This window comes from Engystomops pustulosus, chromosome 3 (assembly GCF_040894005.1).
Source record: "Engystomops pustulosus chromosome 3, aEngPut4.maternal, whole genome shotgun sequence".
NCBI classification, from domain to species: Eukaryota; Metazoa; Chordata; class Amphibia; order Anura; family Leptodactylidae; genus Engystomops; species Engystomops pustulosus.
In genome coordinates this window covers 168,453,668-168,473,665 of record NC_092413.1, presented here as the reverse complement: position 1 = coordinate 168,473,665, position 19,998 = coordinate 168,453,668, and the positions used below count along the sequence as shown (strand labels likewise).

The 19,998-nt window shown below is 40.9% G+C and overlaps 1 long non-coding RNA gene across 1 annotated transcript; it reads left to right on the top strand.

The window, feature by feature from the left end:
• Window positions 1–12,796: 12,796 nt before the first annotated feature.
• LOC140120612 (uncharacterized) lies at window positions 12,797–15,722 on the top strand. Its single transcript, XR_011853906.1, has 3 exons — window positions 12,797–12,902; window positions 15,330–15,445; window positions 15,580–15,722. It is a non-coding gene; the product is annotated as an uncharacterized lncRNA (long non-coding RNA).
• The last annotated feature ends 4,276 nt before the right edge of the window (window positions 15,723–19,998 follow it).

Here is a 19,998-nt window from a genome sequence, read left to right as displayed (position 1 = left end):
CTCAAATTTCTTTTCCAGTCACTGAAATGTTTGATGTAGTTGTTTCTTAAAAAAAATATTAAGCATTATTGTTGTTGCACATGGTAATGTCTACCATCTGGATCCTCTTACTGCCTGCAGTGCACTGCCAGGAGAGAATGATAAACAAGACTATCTTGTGATAAATCAAACCAGAAATAACCATTGAATGCCGCCAATGAACATAATGAAAAATGACTGTGCAAAAAACTAAAAGTCCCACAATATCAAAGTACCTAAATACAGCCTTCATATACATATACTCCATGCTAATTGTACAGCTATTATAATTAGTGATCAGCGTACCAATTCAGGTTAAAGAACCTGAAAGTTTGGTACAGCTTTGGGTTCAGATCTGGGTACTGAACCCAAACTTGAATGCTCACCCTATTGGTATGAGTATTGGCACCAATCACGGGTGTTACTCTTTAAATACTAGCGTTGTGCGTGTACTGCCACTTACCCCAGCACCGTCATTCCCGATAACATTACAGGGTGCAATAATCCGTCAAAAAATGACAGAGCATTCACATTTAAAGGGTAACACTTGAGTGTTATTGGTCGGGCTGAGCATTCAGGTTTGGGTTGGGTACCCAGGCATGACCCTGGACTGAACTTTCAGGTCCTTGAATGGGTCCGCTCATCCCTAATTATTATGTAATGCTTGTATTAAGAAAATCCATGTCATCTGTATTAAAGAAAAACATAATACAGTGAAGCAATTTTAAGAGTTTGATGCAAAAAGTAGATCCAGTATTTAAATGTAAAAGCTGTTTAAGCACTAGCATGATTCATGGAGAAAGACTGTTAGTCCTTCTTTCTATCCCCCATACAATGATTTACACTCGGCAGGTAATGGGTGGAGACAGCAGTACTCATATTTCTGTGTTCTATGATTTTCATCAGGATTTATACAGAATACTAGATCAAATCATATATCACAAACTCAGGATCATCACCTAAGCCTAAGGTATCATATTATCTCTTAGATGACATGTTAGTAGAGATTAGCAGATCCAAACTTTAAGTTCCAGGTTTCGGGTGTGTACCAAGTGACCCAGACATATTGCCAGTTTGTCGGACGTGCAACCAATCTGGCAAATTGATGCCCCTAGCTACTAGCCTTGACAGCCAAGCATGCCAAGTCAGGGTGGTAAAAATCTGGTGACTGGTCCTCTTTAAAGTTAGAGAGGGCAAAGTTAGACACTCCAGATTTATCAACGTGTCTAATACTGAATAAAAACTTTTTCATGGTTTTATTCTCACTTTGAACCTCCTATTAGTTGGCTTAGTTGACACCAACTAATCCTGCTGGATTTATTTCTGGCTCAAAAATATCTACATTTTCTAAATCCTCCTGACGGCACTTTTACAAAATAAAGTCGACAAATTCGACATGGTTTGGGCTCCATGGGATGAGTACTGGTCCAATACGACTCAGGTCTAAGACAGTTTTCACCAGTAGCTTGTCCGCTCCCCTCCTCCATTCCATAATGCTTGGGTTTATGGCCTGCTTCTTCTTTCCTGTTGTTTTTCCCTATGTCTCGTGAATGTCAGTCTACTGTTTGTCTGAAGATAAGTTGTAGATTTTTCTTTAGGGTTTTTTATACTTATCGGTATATATGTTATGCTACTGGTCGGGTCGATTGACTTTAATCCCCTGAGAGGGGTGGTAGAGCTTATTACAAAAGGAAATACATTGTTGATGCTGCTTTATATATCCCTTATGGGACAGATTTAATGTACTTACAGAGAACGTGTCCAAATGACCATTATTGTATGTATTATCACCGTCAAAAGTAGAACAGAAACGGTGCGGGCACAGTCAGTCTTGAATCGAACAATATGTCACGGCTAGGAAGGTAGTGGGGAGGTGAGGGTATAACAACAATCACTATGGTCGTGCTTCAGCTTCGGAGAGCAGTCCAAGCATCCAAATGTATAAAAAGAAGAAAGAAGCAGCACTCACCAGTATCGTGAAAAATATTCTTCTTTATTCACAGCAAGTGGTACACAGGGAGGCACGCAGTGCCGCTAAGTCAGCCAACGGGCCGTTTCGCCGCTTTCTCAAGGCAGTGACTGCGCATGCACGCGTATCCGCCGGATATAAAGTGGAAGGCGGACACGCGTCGTCATGGTGACTAGAAACAAAACAATCTAAAACATAAGTACTGTAAATGACATGCAAATTACTCCTCAAGTGCCTGCAATTTGGCGATACGGGTAGGATGTCGGTACCGAGACCGATACACCTAGCTTTTGCCGTAAGGAAATGGCGCTTGCCGAAGCAGGTATAAGAGGAGAAAATCGAGGAAGAAAAAGAAAAGTAGAGAAAGGGGGGGGGGGAGAAAGGGGGAGGGAGGGGGGGAGGGGGGAAGAAGAAACAAGGAGGAGGAGGGAAAGATGGTTGGGAAGGGAAAAGTAAGTGGGAAAGAAAAAAAGGAAAGAAGAGATAAAAAAGAGGTGAATAATACTAAAGGGAGACAGATGCAGTGTCTTACAGGTAGATAAAATATGGGTGTGTGTTACACACATCCCCATAATAAAAAATCACATAATGAGGAGACATATTAAGAGTTTTTCATATACACATGAAATAAGGGAGAAATCATCATTTTATATTACAAAAACACTTTAAGTTCATTGCGGTCATTCAGACCAGAGGGTCCCATAGCCCCAAATTTCATAATGCACCTACTTTCTCGTCGCAAAAGGTGGAGGGAACGATCACCTCCACTTTTGGAGGCTTTACCCAGTCGGTTAATAGTTTCATAACATGTAGGTCCACCTTCGTCGTGTATATAGTATTTTGCCCATGCAAACGATACTACATTGGTAAAACTGTCAGGAACCTCTTTACCCGCTTTAGGGAGCATAAGAGGTCAATTGTCACTGGGGCTGGCTGTCCCCGCCTTATTGAACACGTTAGGACACAACATAATGGTGATGCGGACGTACTGAGATTTGCTGGCATTGAAAGGGTAGAACATAGCCCAGAAGGAGGTGATCGTTCCCTCCACCTTTTGCGACGAGAAAGTAGGTGCATTATGAGATTTGGGGCTATGGGACCCTCTGGTCTGAATGACCGCAATGAACTTAAAGTGTTTTTGTAATATAAAATGATGATTTCTCCCTTATTTCATGTGTATATAAAAAACTCTTAATATGTCTCCTCATTATGTGATTTTTTATTATGGGGATGTGTGTAACACACACCCATATTTTATCTTCCTGTAAGACACTGCATCTGTCTCCCTTTAGTATTATTCACCTCTTTTTTATCTCTTCTTTCCTTTTTTTCTTTCCCTCTTACTTTTCCCTTCCCAACCATCTTTCCCTCCTCCTCCTTGTTTCTTCTTCCCCCCTTACCTCCCCCCCTCCCCCTCCCTCCCCCTTTCTTCCCCCCCCCCTTTCTCTACTTTTCTTTTTCTTCCTCGATTTTCTCCTCTTATACCTGCTTCGGCGAGCGCCATTTCCTTACAAAAGCTAGGTGTATCGGTCTCGGTACCGACATCCTACCCATATCGCCAAATTGCAGGCACTTGAGGAGTAATTTGCATGTCATTTACAGTACTTATGTTTTAGATTGTTTTGTTTCTAGTCACCATGACGACGCGTGCCCGCCTTCCACTTTATATCCGGTGGATACGCGTGCATGCGCAGTCACTGCCTTGAGAAACGGACCGTTGGCTGACTTAGCGGCACTGCGTGCCTCCCTGTGTACCACTTGCTGTGAATAAAGAAGAATATTTTTCACGATACTGGTGAGTGCTGCTTCTTTTTTCTTTTTATACATTTGGATGCTTGGACTGCTCTCCGAAGCTGAAGCACGACCATAATGATTGTTGTTATACCCTCACCTCCCCACTACCTTCCTAGCCGTGACATATTGTTCGATTCAAGACTGACTGTGCCCGCACCGTTTCTTTTCTACTTTTGACGGTGTTTATACTCTCTGCATAGGTGCGGTGCACGTCAAAAAATAAGAACGGACTAAAGTCGACTGCACGGCCTAAGAATAGGAACATGGATACCGGAGTGGGTATAGAAGATGAGGGGAATTCACTGTACACAGGGAGAGATGACGCATCCGCGTTTTTCGAGCAATGCAATCAAGGAGACACCATACACATGCTGAGTACCAAGACACTTGAGCATAAAATTGTGTCTTTGGCAGAAAAAGAAGTACGACTTTTTTGGACGAATCATTCATTAAGATCTTACAATGCAAGCAACTGAGTACCCCGTGGACTGCGTGTATTCAAAAATCCAGCACAATACAAAGACGACCCTGCATTTATGCAGGAATGGAAGGAACTGCATTTGCAGCACTCCCTGAGTCTAATGCGATTAGTGTTGAAAAGGAACGAGGATGAATATACGCAAATCACAGTGGAATTGTGTAAAGCTAAAACCGAATTGCGTACACGACTTACTGAGAACCAAAGCCAGATGTTTTTCAAAAAATTAGAGAAGCGACTTTCCCTGACCCAAGTGGAAGTAAAAGAAAAAAAGCGCGACAAGTTCCTAAGGGACAAAGCGGACTTCGACCTGGGATCAATTTTTGATTGGAACTCTACATCTGTAAAGAAACCAAATCGGAGAAGAACCCCCAACACAAAGAATAAAACAAGATCTACCGACTTTTGGACCACGGAATCAGACTCCAGTGCATCGGATGATCAAGCCAGTGGGACAGCTACAACAAGTAGGGATACAGTCACACCAGCCCAAGATGTCACTCCCTTATCATCTATCCAGGTGGCCCCTTTAGAAGGAGGACACGGAGGGGTGGAAAGAGGAAGAAGAGGAGGATACCACACTGGGCGCAAGAGAAAACAGGTCTCCTGGTGCTAAGAGACACCGGTGATTGCCAGGTACAAAGAAAAAATCCCCCTGCCCCCCTCCCCCATGTCCACCACTATCCCTCCAATCCACCTAACCTTGATCCCACTACTAACACCGATGTGTGTAACATTGACAATACTAACATTGTTTGTGACAATCCTAATGACTCCTGCGGTGCTATTTCTAATGTTATTAATCCTACCGATGTTGCTCTACCGTATGATTGTATATCCTTGTTGTCCAAGGGTCTTAATTATGCCGTAGGGAAGGCTTTTGACCCCGTAGAATTTGAGATCGACATGTTCAAAGCTGCTCGAAAATTGAACCTGCATAAGTTCTTCCAAAATAAACCCACGCATCCCCAAAAAGAGTATAAGGGTGAAGTCCCATGCACTGTGGGCCCATTAGGATTTTTTCCTTCAGGTACAACTGCTCCTGTAGAAAACTCAGACATCCAGATCTTATTAGATTAGATACTGATCACTGTAACCTGTATGATGATCACACTGAGAGCAGTTTGGAGGTTACTGCCTTTAAAGGTGGGGTGAACTCCACGTTCTGCCCCCCTATGCCGGCTGGATCTTCTGTGGAAACTTTTAGCCAAAAAGTTCTGGAGGACGTCAAATCTTTAATCTACCCCGAGGCTCCAAAAAATTTGACCCAGGGAGAATGGCGTGCCCTCCGTTGGCTTAAGTCTCGCACTGATATATTGGCCAAGCCGGCCGACAAAGGGGGCAACGTGGTCCTTATGACTAGGGATTATTACGCAAGAGAAGCTATGCGCCAATTAAGCGATACATCCACGTATACCCCCTTAGACCATAACCCCACCTTAAGATTCCAGACAAGACTCCGCAGTTTCCTGAGGTGGAGCGTCGACAACAAAGTCTTATCCGAAAACACAGCAACAAAATTATTTCCTACTAACCCTAAGCACCCTTGTTGGTACTTTCTGCCAAAAGTGCATAAGACCATGATTAATCCCCCTGGCCGCCCAATAGTTGCGGGCATTGGCTCACTGTTTGAGCCATTGTCGCAATTCTTGGACTGGCTTTTACGCCCTCTACTCCAAGAGATTCCTTCTTTTTTGAAGGACACGAATGCCTTCCTTGGAGTAATTAATGATTTACATTGGCAAGAGGGTTATCATCTAGCCTCCATAGACGTTGAAAGTTTGTACACCCGGATCCCACAGGACCTAGCAGTAGCAAGTGTCCGTGATGTGCTACTGAATGCCGGCCAAGATAGTACATACATATCATTTGTGTGTGAAGGGCTTCGTCTGGTGCTGTCCAATAATGCCTTTACTTTTGATGGTCGATGGTTTGTCCAAAATGTTGGTACGGCCATGGGTACTCCTGTAGCCTGTGCCCTAGCCAATCTTTTTTTGGCCTGTTTTGAGGGTCGCTACATATTTTACCTGGACAACCCGTATGCCATAAGAATCAAGGCATTCCATAGATATGTCGATGACATCTTCATTGTATGGGAAGGCACGGAACAATCCTTTTTTGAGTTCACCACATATTTAAATCAGGTAAATCAGATGAACATGAAATTTACAGCTGTTTTTGGGGGAACTGAGTTGGAGTTTTTGGATGTAAAGGTGCGGGTAAAAGAGGGTGAACTGTGTACCTCAGCCTTCAGGAAACCTACGGCCACGAATTCACTCCTCCATTACAATAGTTATCAACATACAAAAGAGGGTTTACCTTATAGTCAGTTTTTGCGACTTAGGAGACTTAATAGTGAAGACGCACACTTTCATATACAAGCAGCTGAACTGACGACCAGACTTACGGACCGTGGGTATCCCTCACCCCTAATAAAGAGGGCACCGGATAGAGCTACACAAGTACCCCGGAGTGATCTCATTAGGACTAGGAACAGGACACATCAGCACAGTAAGGGCAGAGAAGATAGACGTTTTGTCTTTTCTTTTGATTACAGTCCCTGCGAGACAGCTATTCGTCAAGCCATTAACAAACACTGGCACATTTTAGAACAAGATCCCCAACTTAAGGGGATAACCACTGGTAGACCTATTGTTACATTTCGAAGATGCAACACATTACGTGACAAATTAGTCAGCAGTAGATATTCTTCCCCTCGTGAGAATTGGCTCCTCAAGGGGACCCCCATGGGGAACTACAAGTGTGGCTCATGCCGTTACTGTCATTTCAATAGCCAATTAAAACATGTCACTTTTGAAGGCTTTACCCAGTCGGTTAATAGTTTCATAACATGTAGGTCCACCTTCGTCGTGTATATAGTATTTTGCCCATGCAAACGATACTACATTGGTAAAACTGTCAGGAACCTCTTTACCCGCTTTAGGGAGCATAAGAGGTCAATTGTCACTGGGGCTGGCTGTCCCCGCCTTATTGAACACGTTAGGACACAACATAATGGTGATGCGGACGTACTGAGATTTGCTGGCATTGAAAGGGTAGAACATAGCCCAGAAGGAGGTGATCGTTCCCTCCACCTTTTGCGACGAGAAAGTAGGTGCATTATGAGATTTGGGGCTATGGGACCCTCTGGTCTGAATGACCGCAATGAACTTAAAGTGTTTTTGTAATATAAAATGATGATTTCTCCCTTATTTCATGTGTATATAAAAAACTCTTAATATGTCTCCTCATTATGTGATTTTTTATTATGGGGATGTGTGTAACACACACCCATATTTTATCTACCTGTAAGACACTGCATCTGTCTCCCTTTAGTATTATTCACCTCTTTTTTATCTCTTCTTTCCTTTTTTTCTTTCCCTCTTACTTTTCCCTTCCCAACCATCTTTCCCTCCTCCTCCTTGTTTCTTCTTCCCCCCTTCCCTCAGAAATGCATTCTTCCCATTATATTTTTTACCACCTGGTTCTGGCTTACACATTCTGGTGTAAATTTCTGACCAAAATACTGCGGCTTCGTCAGGAGGTAAGTAATTTAGATAAAACTGAAGTATATAGACTTATATAGATGAATAAGTTCACTACACCTGTGCCGGATGTAATGGTGCGCTTCTGCTGTGATGTCCTTGCTCCGTCACATGACTGCTCACATGACCCGGACTAATGTCGGCCCCTTGATGACCTACGGTAGTAACACTTGTAGCAGTGCAGTCAGGAGACACAGCATCAGACAGCGCACGCTCGGAGTGTGCTCATCCAAGGCACAGGTTAGTTTAATTTTGCGGGAACTGTACCCTCTTTCATGAAAGCGCTGGGATAGATCAGCAGATTGTCTTTAAAAAGGACTCTTCACTGGAACAGATACGGCGCGCCCTCAAAAATTGGCCTACTGGTATTGCTTGTTTGACCGGAAGAAAGTGAGAGGAAGAGGCATGCAGTAGGGAGTTGGTAGCTGTAGTCTTCCTGAATCTAACAGTGGAGACAAAACCAGAGGTATCTATATTAATCAAAAGGTCTAAAAACTGCACGTGTGACTGGCTGTATTTCCAAGTCAATTTTATGTTCAAATTGTTGACATTTAGATCCTGGAGAAATTTTTCCAAAGGTGACGTGAAGCCCTGCAAGATAAAAAGCACATCATCGATGTATCAAAACCACAGGATTACGGGCTCATGTCCTGGAGTTTGGAACACGCTTGACCATTAAATATTATTTTACCTAGTGTTACCCCATCATCTTCATAAACCGTAAGCTCTGGCGAGCAGGGACCTCACTCCTGTTGTTCCATACAAATGTTGTGCTCTGTCATGTTATATTATATTTGTATTTGTTTCCTATGATTTGTAAAGCGCTACGTAATATGATGGCGCTATATAAATAAAGATTATTATTATTATTATTATTATTATTAACACGACCTCTCTTCCCCACAGTCCAAGGAACAGGTTTTCATAGAATAGTGCCCATCACTGTTCCTCGGAGCTGTAGGAAGAGACGGTCCTTAAAAGTAAAATAATTATGAGTAAGTGCAAAATGCAAAAGTAACATGACAGAGTCTATCAGATCTGAATCCAGATTTAGCATATCTAAAAAGAATCTTGAGGCTTGTACTCCATGGTCATGTGCTATTGATGTGTATAGGGACTCCACGTCACACGTCACCAAGAACATGTCCCTGTCCAAGTGCAGTCCATTGAGACGTTTCCACATGTCAGTAGTGTCTTTAATAAAAGATGGAAGGGTTTCTATACATTGTTGAGATAAAAGTCCACAAACCTGCAGATATTCTCACACAGGCCGCCTATGACAGAGACAATAGGGCGCCCAGGTGGTTTCTCTGCACGTTTGTGGACATTAGGCTATAGATAAAGAGTGGGCTTCACAGGAAAGTCAACCATCAGTGCTTCTGCCATTTTTGGTGAAATTGTCTGTTGCAGGACAGAGTTCATGATCAATCTGTCTAGTTCCATTTTGAAATGCTCCGTCGGGTCAGTGTCCAAACATCTCCAAAGGCCTCTTCTTCATACATGCACAGGCCAGATCACAATGTTCCCCCACAATGTTGCGATCTCCTGTACAAATGTTTGGGGTCATTAGGACTGGATGTAACCTCCTGCTCTTTCAAGAGGGCACACAGATCATTATGAGCGTGGCAGGATGACGCAAGGTATATATAGGAGTCTATCATTTGTTTGATCGTTCATGTCTGTTTCGTATAGGGTTCTTTTTTCCAGCCAATATGTGTAGTTGGGAGAAATTTGTCTCCTGCATATTATAATATATACATTATAGGTGCTGGTGTTATTCTGACATGACTTTTATTATTATATGATTCCTATGTACTTTTTTACATAGGAATGTATTTTTAGAGCATTTGTAGTGCGACCTTACTAATTGTGATTTCCATGGAGACATGTTATAACTGGTATTGTCCCTATTGATTGAGATCTTGGTCACCTGTCAGTTACATCTCCACACAGCAGTCGCCTAAGTATCTAACCACCATTTTTAATCAGCTGTCTTTGATGTTATAGTGTTGACTGTCTCTCATGATGATATGAAATCAGTATTTTGCAATTATATCATTGTATTTATATGATGCAAAATACTGCTGTGTCACACAACTGATGTTTGTTTGGGTGTTTTACACATGATAGCGGAATCTTAGGCCTTCACAGTCACAGTTGCATGTGACCACTTCAAGTCCGGCTTTCCTGAAAACCCATAGAGCTTGTGCTGGACAACAAAGGCCTCGATGAGAGCGAGTATATTTTTATACTTAAGCTGTCCCTCAAGGGTATTTTTTACAATGTTGGAAAACCCTTATGAGGATTCTTATTGGCATCCAATATGCATTAATTTTAGGAGGAAATATTTCCCTGGAGTTTTTTTTATTTCATGTAAACTCAAAAAATAATGTGTTCCCAAGTTAATTCAGCCAAAATGTCAGTGGGAAATTGTGAATCACACAAATGTCCCTCACATAAAATAAATCATGTTGACTTGTCTGCTACAAATAATTTTGTAAGATGTGCAGTGACACCAGTAGAAACTTTACAGTTCACTTTGAGTTTTACAGGTGCCTTGAGTTTTATGCGAATAATAATAGATTGTGGATAAAAATGTAAATAGCTGGTATGATGTATGTTATGTCAGTGGCTCATGATGAATGAGAAAATATTGTGATAGGCCATCTTATGTTTATATAATCATTATCACATCCTTCAAGGTACATCAGTCAGAGGTTTTATACAATCACTGCAAGATTTTCTCTTATCCAAGTGTATTCACTGCTGAAAATTTGATCAATGTTCAAACCCAGAGGTTGTCAACTTTATTCAGTTTGTGAGCCACATTCAAATGGAATGGCTCATATTGAAGCAATCTTAAAAAGCATTTTAAAAATAATTATTATATTATCAATGAAAATTGGTCCAGCATAGTCGGACTCTACACTGCCCACTTTAGTGCCATTTTGGCCATTTTTGTGACCCAACTGTCGTTAAAATTGTACTAATATTGATACTGAACATTGATAATAACATTTCTGTCGGGTCTCTGTTTAAAAGTGACGTCAGGTATGAAGTGGTCACATTTGATTCGCAGTAAACATTGTTGGTACCAGCAACTTAAAGGACATCTACCCCCAGGATCAAGAATTGTAAAACAAGCACACTGACGTACTGGCGTGTATCCCCTTGGGTAGGATCTGCGCTTCTTCAATTATCTTATGTCCTGTTCTTTATAAAAGTAGGCTTTGAAGATTATGCAAATGAGATTGAGGGGCTCTGGGCTTCATAGCTGTCAATTGAGTGTGGAGCCCCTCGGGTTAATTTACATAAATTTTAAAGCCTATTTTTGTAAAAACAAGGGCATAAGAAGCTAAAAGTAGAGCAGATGCTGCCAGAGGGGGAACATACCAGCATGTAAGTGTACTTGGTTTACAATTCTTCATCTGGATCTTAGAGACATTGTGGTTTTGGTTGGCACATTCATGTGTAGGAAATTGCCTATCTCGCTCTTTTAGGCTTGTTGCCTGGATGCTTGGGTTTAGTGATAGAATGAATGGGATGCACTGCACTGATGTTCATTAGCGGGTTAACAAGCAGAGAATGGAGTATAGGCTTTTTCTACAATTTAAGTATTTACAAGGGTTCAGAAAAATGAAAAACAACTTGATTGCTAATGCCACTACTATAGTGTATATGCCTAGTGGCTTTACGTTCTGTCCTTACAGTAGTTTAGGCGTGATTTTCTCTGGGTAAGGCTCCGCAGCACTATGTGTTGAAAGTAATATATTTATGTATTAAGCTTTACAACATGTGGTTTCCATTCATCTTAATTCAACTCCTAGGAATGTCATCTGGGAAGTAATATTTACATTTTTTTTACATTGGAAATGTTTGCTTTCCTTTAAAGGTTTACCAAATGTCAAAACAATTTAAAATGTAAATACTTTCCAATGCTAGAGACTTGGGTTTTGTAAGAGTTTGGAGAAAAAGGAATATAATTAACTTGAATGTAGATTGAATATAAACATTGCTACGCCAAGAACCAAAATCTCCCTGTAACATGATTTGAAAGCATTCAGCGACGTGGTGTTAAGTCAAGATTATTTTCCTTTCATTTCTTTCATTATTGATATATTCCTGAGCCACTGTAGTTTTACTCCATTGAAATACTTAATGTTTTATAATGAGCTCAATGGTATACAAAGGAATTTAAGCTTCTCATTGCAAGCTACTGTCATGTGCATCATGACCGTCATGACCAGCCTTGGTAACATTCATTAAAGACTGCAAACTTATTAAGTTTTCTGGGGCACTTTGCACGTAATTATATGTGAAAACTGCTTGCACATGTATTTATGTAGTGTTTGCACCAGTTTTGTGTCCCGGGCAGCACTGTACAAAACTCTGCACCTAAAAGGGGCATTCTGGTGCAGTTTCGCACTGGGCCCCACATTTATCCGACATAGTCCGACATAATTGTGGTGCACACACATTAAATTGACTGCATCAGAAAAAATTTGTGCTATTGTCCCATGCAGACTGCATCAGGGTGCGCCTGTCTTCAATAATTTGGCACACTCTGCATATTAGTGAGACAAACTACAACTGGCCTTAATCTGACAAACATGTCCATTTCAGTAGTATGTGGTAACCATACAGTGTGTAAGGCTGCATGCACCCGAACTTATGCCCGTCGGGCCGTAGCTGGGTGGGCATACGTCTGGCACCATAGAGAGGAGGAGGGGTGACTCCTCCCCTCTCAAAAGAGATCCACAGCGTACAGGTTGTAACACAACGAAAGATAGGACATGTCCTATTTTTTTCCTGTGTACGGAGGTGGCTCCATATCGCTGCGTCAGCCATTGCCATCTATGGGGGCGTATCTATGTGGCCGTACATACGTCCCCCATACGTTCATGTGCATGCAGCCTAACACAAAAGTCTAACTGGATTTCCACCTACCTAATCATTTGTTCTTATGATAGATAAGCTACTGCCAGTGTCTGAGAGAGACCTATGCCCCTCTCCCAATTGGTAAAACATGCAGCCTGAAGCAAGACATGGCCCTGGATATGTTGTCTCAAAATCAGAAAAACACTACAGAAAGAATCAGGTGAGAGAGCTCTGACAATGCAACTTTATCAATCATTTCAATCAAATGTATAGATATTTAATATATGTTTAGACAAATAGTAATTCCTTCAGGTGTTCTCCTCCAGGCACATGCTGACTTATAATTGTTGAGTTAGCCTTGTCTATGAGGATGAGTTTAAAATTAATAGTTCTAGAAGACGATTTACAAAACACTTAGGCTACATTCACACGAACGTATGGAGGACGTATATACGGCCGACGTTTATATGGCCAATATACGTTCCCCATACACTCCTATGGGCGCACGGCACCCTACGGGAGCGGTACGGTGCAGCACACGTGCGGCACCGTACCGTTCCGTACCCGGGAAAAAGATAGGACATGTCCTATGTTTTCCCGTAATACGGCGCCGTGCGCCATAGGTTGCTATGGAGAGGGGCGGGGGTGAGCTGCTCTCACCTCCTCCTCCTCTCCCCGTACACTGCCTTTGCCCGCTACGGTACGGTACGGGCGGGCAACGGCAGTGTGAATATAGCCTTAGGCTACATTCACACGAACGTATGGAGGACGTATATACGGCCGACGTATATACGGCCGATATACGTCCCCCATACACTTCTATGGGCGTACGGCACCCTACGGGAGCGGTACGGTGCAGCACACGTGCGGCACCGTACCGTTCCGTACCCGGGAAAAAGATAGGACCTGTCCTATCTTTTCCCGTAATACGGCGCCGTGCGCCATAGGTTGCTATGGAGAGGGGCGGGGGTGAGCTGCGCTCACCTCCTCCTCCTCTCCCCGTACACTGCCGTTGCCCGCTACGGTACGGTACGGGCGGGCAACGGCAGTGTGAATATAGCCTTAGGGTGCTGTTACAAGAGCATTAGTGGGTGTGATGTAACACTTGTTGCCATTAAAGTTTTCCAGCCTTTTTTATTTATGAAAACTAATGCAAAGATGTTAGGTTGCTGCTGATGACAACAATTATTGGGAAAAACTGCAATGTATTTAGTCACAGAATCATTTTAGTTAACAATTAGATTGAACTGGATAGATTGTAGCACAGATAGCAGAAAAAAACAATAAAAGTCTAGGATCTACCATCATCACAAATCAATACCAATCTATGATAATGTGCTTGGAAAGATTTAGTACTTATAATAATATAAGCAGTGGATGGTTATTTATCAGATAATCTGAAACCAGTGATGTGGATCTATCTGACCCTGTGTAAATGTATTTGAAATCACAATTAGTATAATTTAATAGAGACATTCAAAGCTCAGTCCTTATAGATGTCAATAAATAACATCAAAGCTGACCTAAATTTCACCTGATTAAGAAACTGGAATTAAATGTATGAGATGCAATAAGTAATCGCCCTTATTTGCAACCTCTGACCTATAGTAATGGCCTCATTGACCCTTATCCCTCTATAAAATCTTAGCAATACCCATGTGGTTTTGTAGTTTTTGGAGGCCTAAGGAATATACTTATCGGAGCAACCACACAAAAAAATTACAAAAATTGTAGATATGGTAAAATATTAGGTTCCTATCGTAAATGATAAAGTACAATCTAAATATATTAATAATCAATATAGGTATAGCATAAGGCACCTAATAGATAGATAGATAGATAGATAGATAGATAGATAGAGGTTCTTGCACAGTGAGTCCTGCAAAAAAAACTAAAAATTATTACTTGTTGAATGTTGAAAATTAAACATGTAAACCAAAGCCATGTTACAACCTGGAGTACATGTGTAGCGCAATATGATTTTAAAAAAGAAATGCCATATGCAAAAAACAAGCCCTTATCCTGCTATTATGTGTGAAAATGTAAAAAGTTTTCTGCTTTTGAAAATTAAGGGTGAAAAAAAATTATCAAAACATTAAAGGAAACTTAAAACAAATGTTATCCAAACCTTACAATTTCTGTACATTTGGTCTACCAACTAATATGTATAGCATTCTGCAGTCTCTTTTCCAGTAAAGAAAGATCAGTCATGTTTAATTTCAATATGCCCAGTCCCTTGTTTCTACAGTCATTATAGAAAGAACTGGAACAAAAGAGACTGACAAAAGTTCCATGTGTTTTGTGTCATTCTCTCCTGGCTTATAGATAATTTAGGAGCCCTAACTGCTGCCCTCTACTATTTATAAAACAAATCCCATTATGTTTTACAACACAGACTTTACACCTTTATTTTCAATCATTTATATTTTATGCTACTTTTGATTTTATCTTTACAAATAAGGTTCTAATAATAGTTAGTGGAACAGAAACACAATTTCTACTTCTTTGTTGCGTACACTGGTAACAATAAGAAGTTGTCCTTATGGGACATCAGTGCACCCCAATTGTATTTTCCCCCTATTCCCTTCACTGAGTCCAATATATTTTTTGCTACAAATAAATGAACATCTCTGTCTCCTCTCTTCAGCTCTAACCAAGAGACATATATATATCTCCACATCTTAAAGAGGCAGTGAAATATCTGCAGGCGTCTTAGCAGATCTGAGCCAACTGCAGTGCCACCAGTGAGCCTAAGCTGGCCTGGTAAGCTATGAGTTATACTGTACATCGGCTCCGAACAGTGTTCATACAAATGGGAAAACAGTTGCAATATGAAGGCAATAAAGGTGCCAAACTTAATAAATATAACTATGTTTTCTTGCTATCTTTTTTTTCAGGGAATAGTCATTTAAACTGAGCCTGACAGTTTGGAAAAGTAATATCAGATTCATGTACACTGAATCATTCCCACGTCAGGAAGTGGCCGGTTCTGCCAGGAGAGAGCATTGGTAAAGATTTGTCAGTTAGTAAAAAACTGTATTGGGATGTGTTATTAGCTCTTCAAGGCTTCTTATTTCCCCAGGCTCTCACTGACCTCAGCTTGAGATATGGCAAAAATTAGTAACCAGGATATTTCTGATTTTGACTTCTTTCAGTCTTATGTTTTTCCATTTTATTCTCCAGTACAGCAAAAGAAAGATGACAGAATATTATTTTCCTTTTTATATTGATTTTCATTTTTTTCTTTCCTTATGTAAGGATTTTTATAATAATTTAAACTAAGAAAGCACTCAGGGAATAAATGGTGTTCTGTCATTTTTCAAAATTTCACCTAGTTTTTGTAACGCTACTAAAATTAAATGGGTTTTCAAATTTTACATATCAATGCCCTTTGCATGGGGTAGCAGATATTAAAGACACTAGGGACTTCCAAAGACAGAAGTTACACAAACAATGGATTTGGAAGAACAGTTCCGCAAACTGTGAAGTGACTGAACTGGGTAACTGCTGCTCAGCTTTCATTCAAGTGAGTGTAGTAACTTCGCTCAGCCACTACATAGAAAACATAACATTTCATCTAGCTTCATTCTCTATGTTGTTACCAGTAGTGGATTTTGATTTGCGGAACCAGTAACAATTTATAATAATTTCCTATTGTGGGCATATTTACGTTCTATTTCACCAATGATAATTGTTAATCAAGGCTTGTTCTGAGTCTTAGAAGGGCTGCTGATGGTAATCCAGGAGTGTCCATCCATTTCCCCCATATTTTTTCGAACTTCGGAATTCCATTCTGCTTATAACTGCATTCATGTGATCTATGAATTCCTTCTTATCCGGAGGTCTAGGCCTAATCCAATGTGTCGCTATGACTTTCCTAGGTTGATACAAAGACCTTTGGATTGCTATGTTATGAGATCTTGTGAGATCATACACTTGGAGTACTCCTAGGAGACATGCCAATGGGGTAGACATTTGATTTTTAGCCTTCGCCATAATATATGTACAATTTATATCATATAAGGAACAGATCAAATACCTCTTCCAAACATGCTTACATAAACAAATTAGATGTAACTTAGCAAAGTCAGGATGCTGGAAATGTTGTGCTTTTACTTTTTGATCTGTTACTTATGTGATATTAATTGTACATATATTACGGTTAAGGTTAAAATTTAAATATCTATATTAATAAAAGAGAAAAAAGTTATCTATTTGGTGTGTGCCATGGCTTTCGATTTGGAGTAAGAATCCTACATGAGCACCACCCAACTTTGAGTGTGCAGTATCCCTCGATCTGCAAGTGTCCCTTTAATCGTTCTCTGTGTTTCATAGTCCAATCACTGTATTTATGCTATCAGTCATGGAACCCTCTGACTACATAATCTCAGGTCCACCCTGGTGCTCAGCAGAGGCCTATGGAAACCTATGTGGGAAGGATGCGTACACTCAGGGAGGTTCACCAGCAATGTTACTGTCCATATAAGGACAGTGGCATCATTTTCAGGGAGAGGAGGAGGCACCAGGCTATTTATTCCTCTGTGTAAGAATACAGTGGGATACAATTGTGCCCTACTTTTTAAGGAGAAGCTGGGAATCCGCCTGACATGTTCTTACAAAGTATGTAAAAAACAAGGTGTGGATCCAGTCTTATAACAGAGTTATATGTGGCAGCACGGTGGATGAGTGGGTAGTTTCCTCCCACACTCCAAAATATGCTGGTAGGTTGTTCAGATTGTTAGCCACATCGGGACAGGGACCAATTTGACAAGCTCTGTGCAGCCAACATTATTCAAGCCAAAAGCCCAACCATATCTCTTAGAAATAGTCATAGGGAATACTTTATTGGGCAGAGGCATAACAACCACCATAGCATCTGCTTCCCCACTGGGTCCTCTGACCCTGCTACAGAGCTTGAGTACTACTGCACCCCTGACAATAAAAAACAATGTCTTTATGATTATGATACCCCTGAGGAAGTCGCTTCACAGCGACGATACGCGTGGGGAGCCTCCCACCCCTACCACCCGTTCAGTGTATGGTGCGCATTGTGGCTTAGGTTTGTGTATGGGTATACCTGTGTGCTTGGCCAGGCCAAGTTGTACCCGGTTTATTTATACATTGGATCATTACATGGTACCTGCACTCTTTTGTAAGAGCTATATTGCATATGTCTACATACTTTGTATGTTTTGTTGGCAGGTGACTCCATGTCAATTGTATTTTCAGCTATATACTAGTGGGATGTTTACATCTTTTGTACTTGTTCATTTTAGCCACTGATACGCATTGAATTGTATACCTTGACATCTACTTGACTTCTTGTATTTTGTCCATACACTTGTGGATAGGGGTGGTGGATGGAGTAGAGCCATTGGCCCACTCCACCCTGTGTTCTTTCTGACACTTTTAATTGGTTTTATCAAATTGTTGTGTATTTTTGATATTTTGGAATAAAGATTGGATTGTATTAAAAATTGAATTTTGGTCCAGTGTAGCACACTTCTTTTCTTCTCAGTATATATGACGATAATATCATTGATTACATGTTTCCACAGTGCTGGAGTATCATTCCTTCTCTCTGCTGCTCACAGCAGCTTCCTTTACACTGCCAGCGCATTGTGATGATGTCATGATCATGTTGTCTGTGTAGTCGTGCTGGAACCTGTTATATTGGAGTCTTTTTAAAGGGGTTTTCCCACTAAAGAAAATTCTCACATTTCAATCTTCTAGTGATGTTAATACAATAAAGATCATTTTAACTCCTTACTTTACAATTTTACTCAGTTGTATGGCTGTTTTAGCTCCTATCTCTCCCTCCTCTGTTCAGTGCAAGATCCCAGGGTGTGGGTGGGGCCTCACTAAGCAGACACATTACTGTATTATCCATCTAGTTCTGTGGGGTTACAATGTGGTTACATTATCAGGGTGCAGGGTTTATATGCACTTTCATCTGGCTTCTGGCTGTACTAACACACTGAAACAGAGATGAGACAGATCAGAGGTGCATGAGATAATTACACAGGACTATTACACTGTTACACTGTGGGCTCTACTACATCTCACAGATAAGTGCCTGCCTCCCCCTTCCTCCAGATCACTTATCTCCTTGTAGCTTGTTACACTGTGAGCTCTGCTATATCTCACAGACAAGTTCCTGCCTCCCCCTTCCCTGGGGTCAATTATCTCGTTGTAACTTGTATTTTGCTGCCTCTTTCTCTCCTCACGATCTCCTGACAGGAAGTGTCTGTGTCTCAGTGTGCAGCAGTGTGAGCTACATGCATGGGGCAGGGCTACAGCCACACAGCAAAGACAGACAGTAATCTCAGCAACACGATATCACACAAAAATCCAAGATGGCGGCCACCCTACCCTAAATGAGAGGTTACTGGGTCATGTCTAGGGGAAACTGTAATTGAGTACAGCAGGACTGAGAGAGACAGGTTGGACTTACATCAGTGAAATGCTGCATTTTTGTAAATAACACTGAATTATTTTGTTATCCTGAGTACATATAAGAGACTTGTCTTTGTGGGAATACCCCTTTAATGATTGGCCATTATTAATTGATCATGCCGAATCTCATGGGGGGCAATCTATAATTCATTGTGAGCTCATTATATAATTTATTAGCGGGGCATAATTTATTAGTAAGAGGGGCACATTATGTAATTATTTTGGGGGGCCTGGTACATAATTCATTTTAGGGTGACGGTGCTATCTTTAGAGGCACAATTTGGACATGTGCTGCACAGAGCTGAAGACATCTGGTGTCAAGTTCTACATGGATAAGTCACTGCTAGGAGAAGTTTTCATGCAGTTCTAAAACTACATGTCAGCTGTGAGTACATAGAATCCATTACTGCCATGTGTGTAGGAGTACATAAATATGTATACATTTTTTTAAGGGTAAGGGGTCCCCATTCAGAAATGTGGTATGGGATCATGTCTTTCCTCATTATGCCCCTGTTATTGAGGATAAGGGTAATACATCTTCAAAAGGATGCCATAAAAGATAAAAACTGTAACAGTGGAGAAGAGAATAATCTCTTTGAGAATAAAACTTTGCTTGGTGCCACAGAAATTACAAATCCAGATTATGGAGAACATATAGAAGTAAAATAAGACATTACAGAGTAATGACATTACATGAAGGCCTTGCTCACAAGAGCTTACAGTCTATAAGGATGAAGGGTTGACACAAGAGACATAAGAGCTTGTATAATGTTCCCACCATTCTTTATAATGGAATGCAAAAAATATATATAATATAATTGAATAAATAAAGCTGATGCTGTGTGAACCAGTCATCAGCG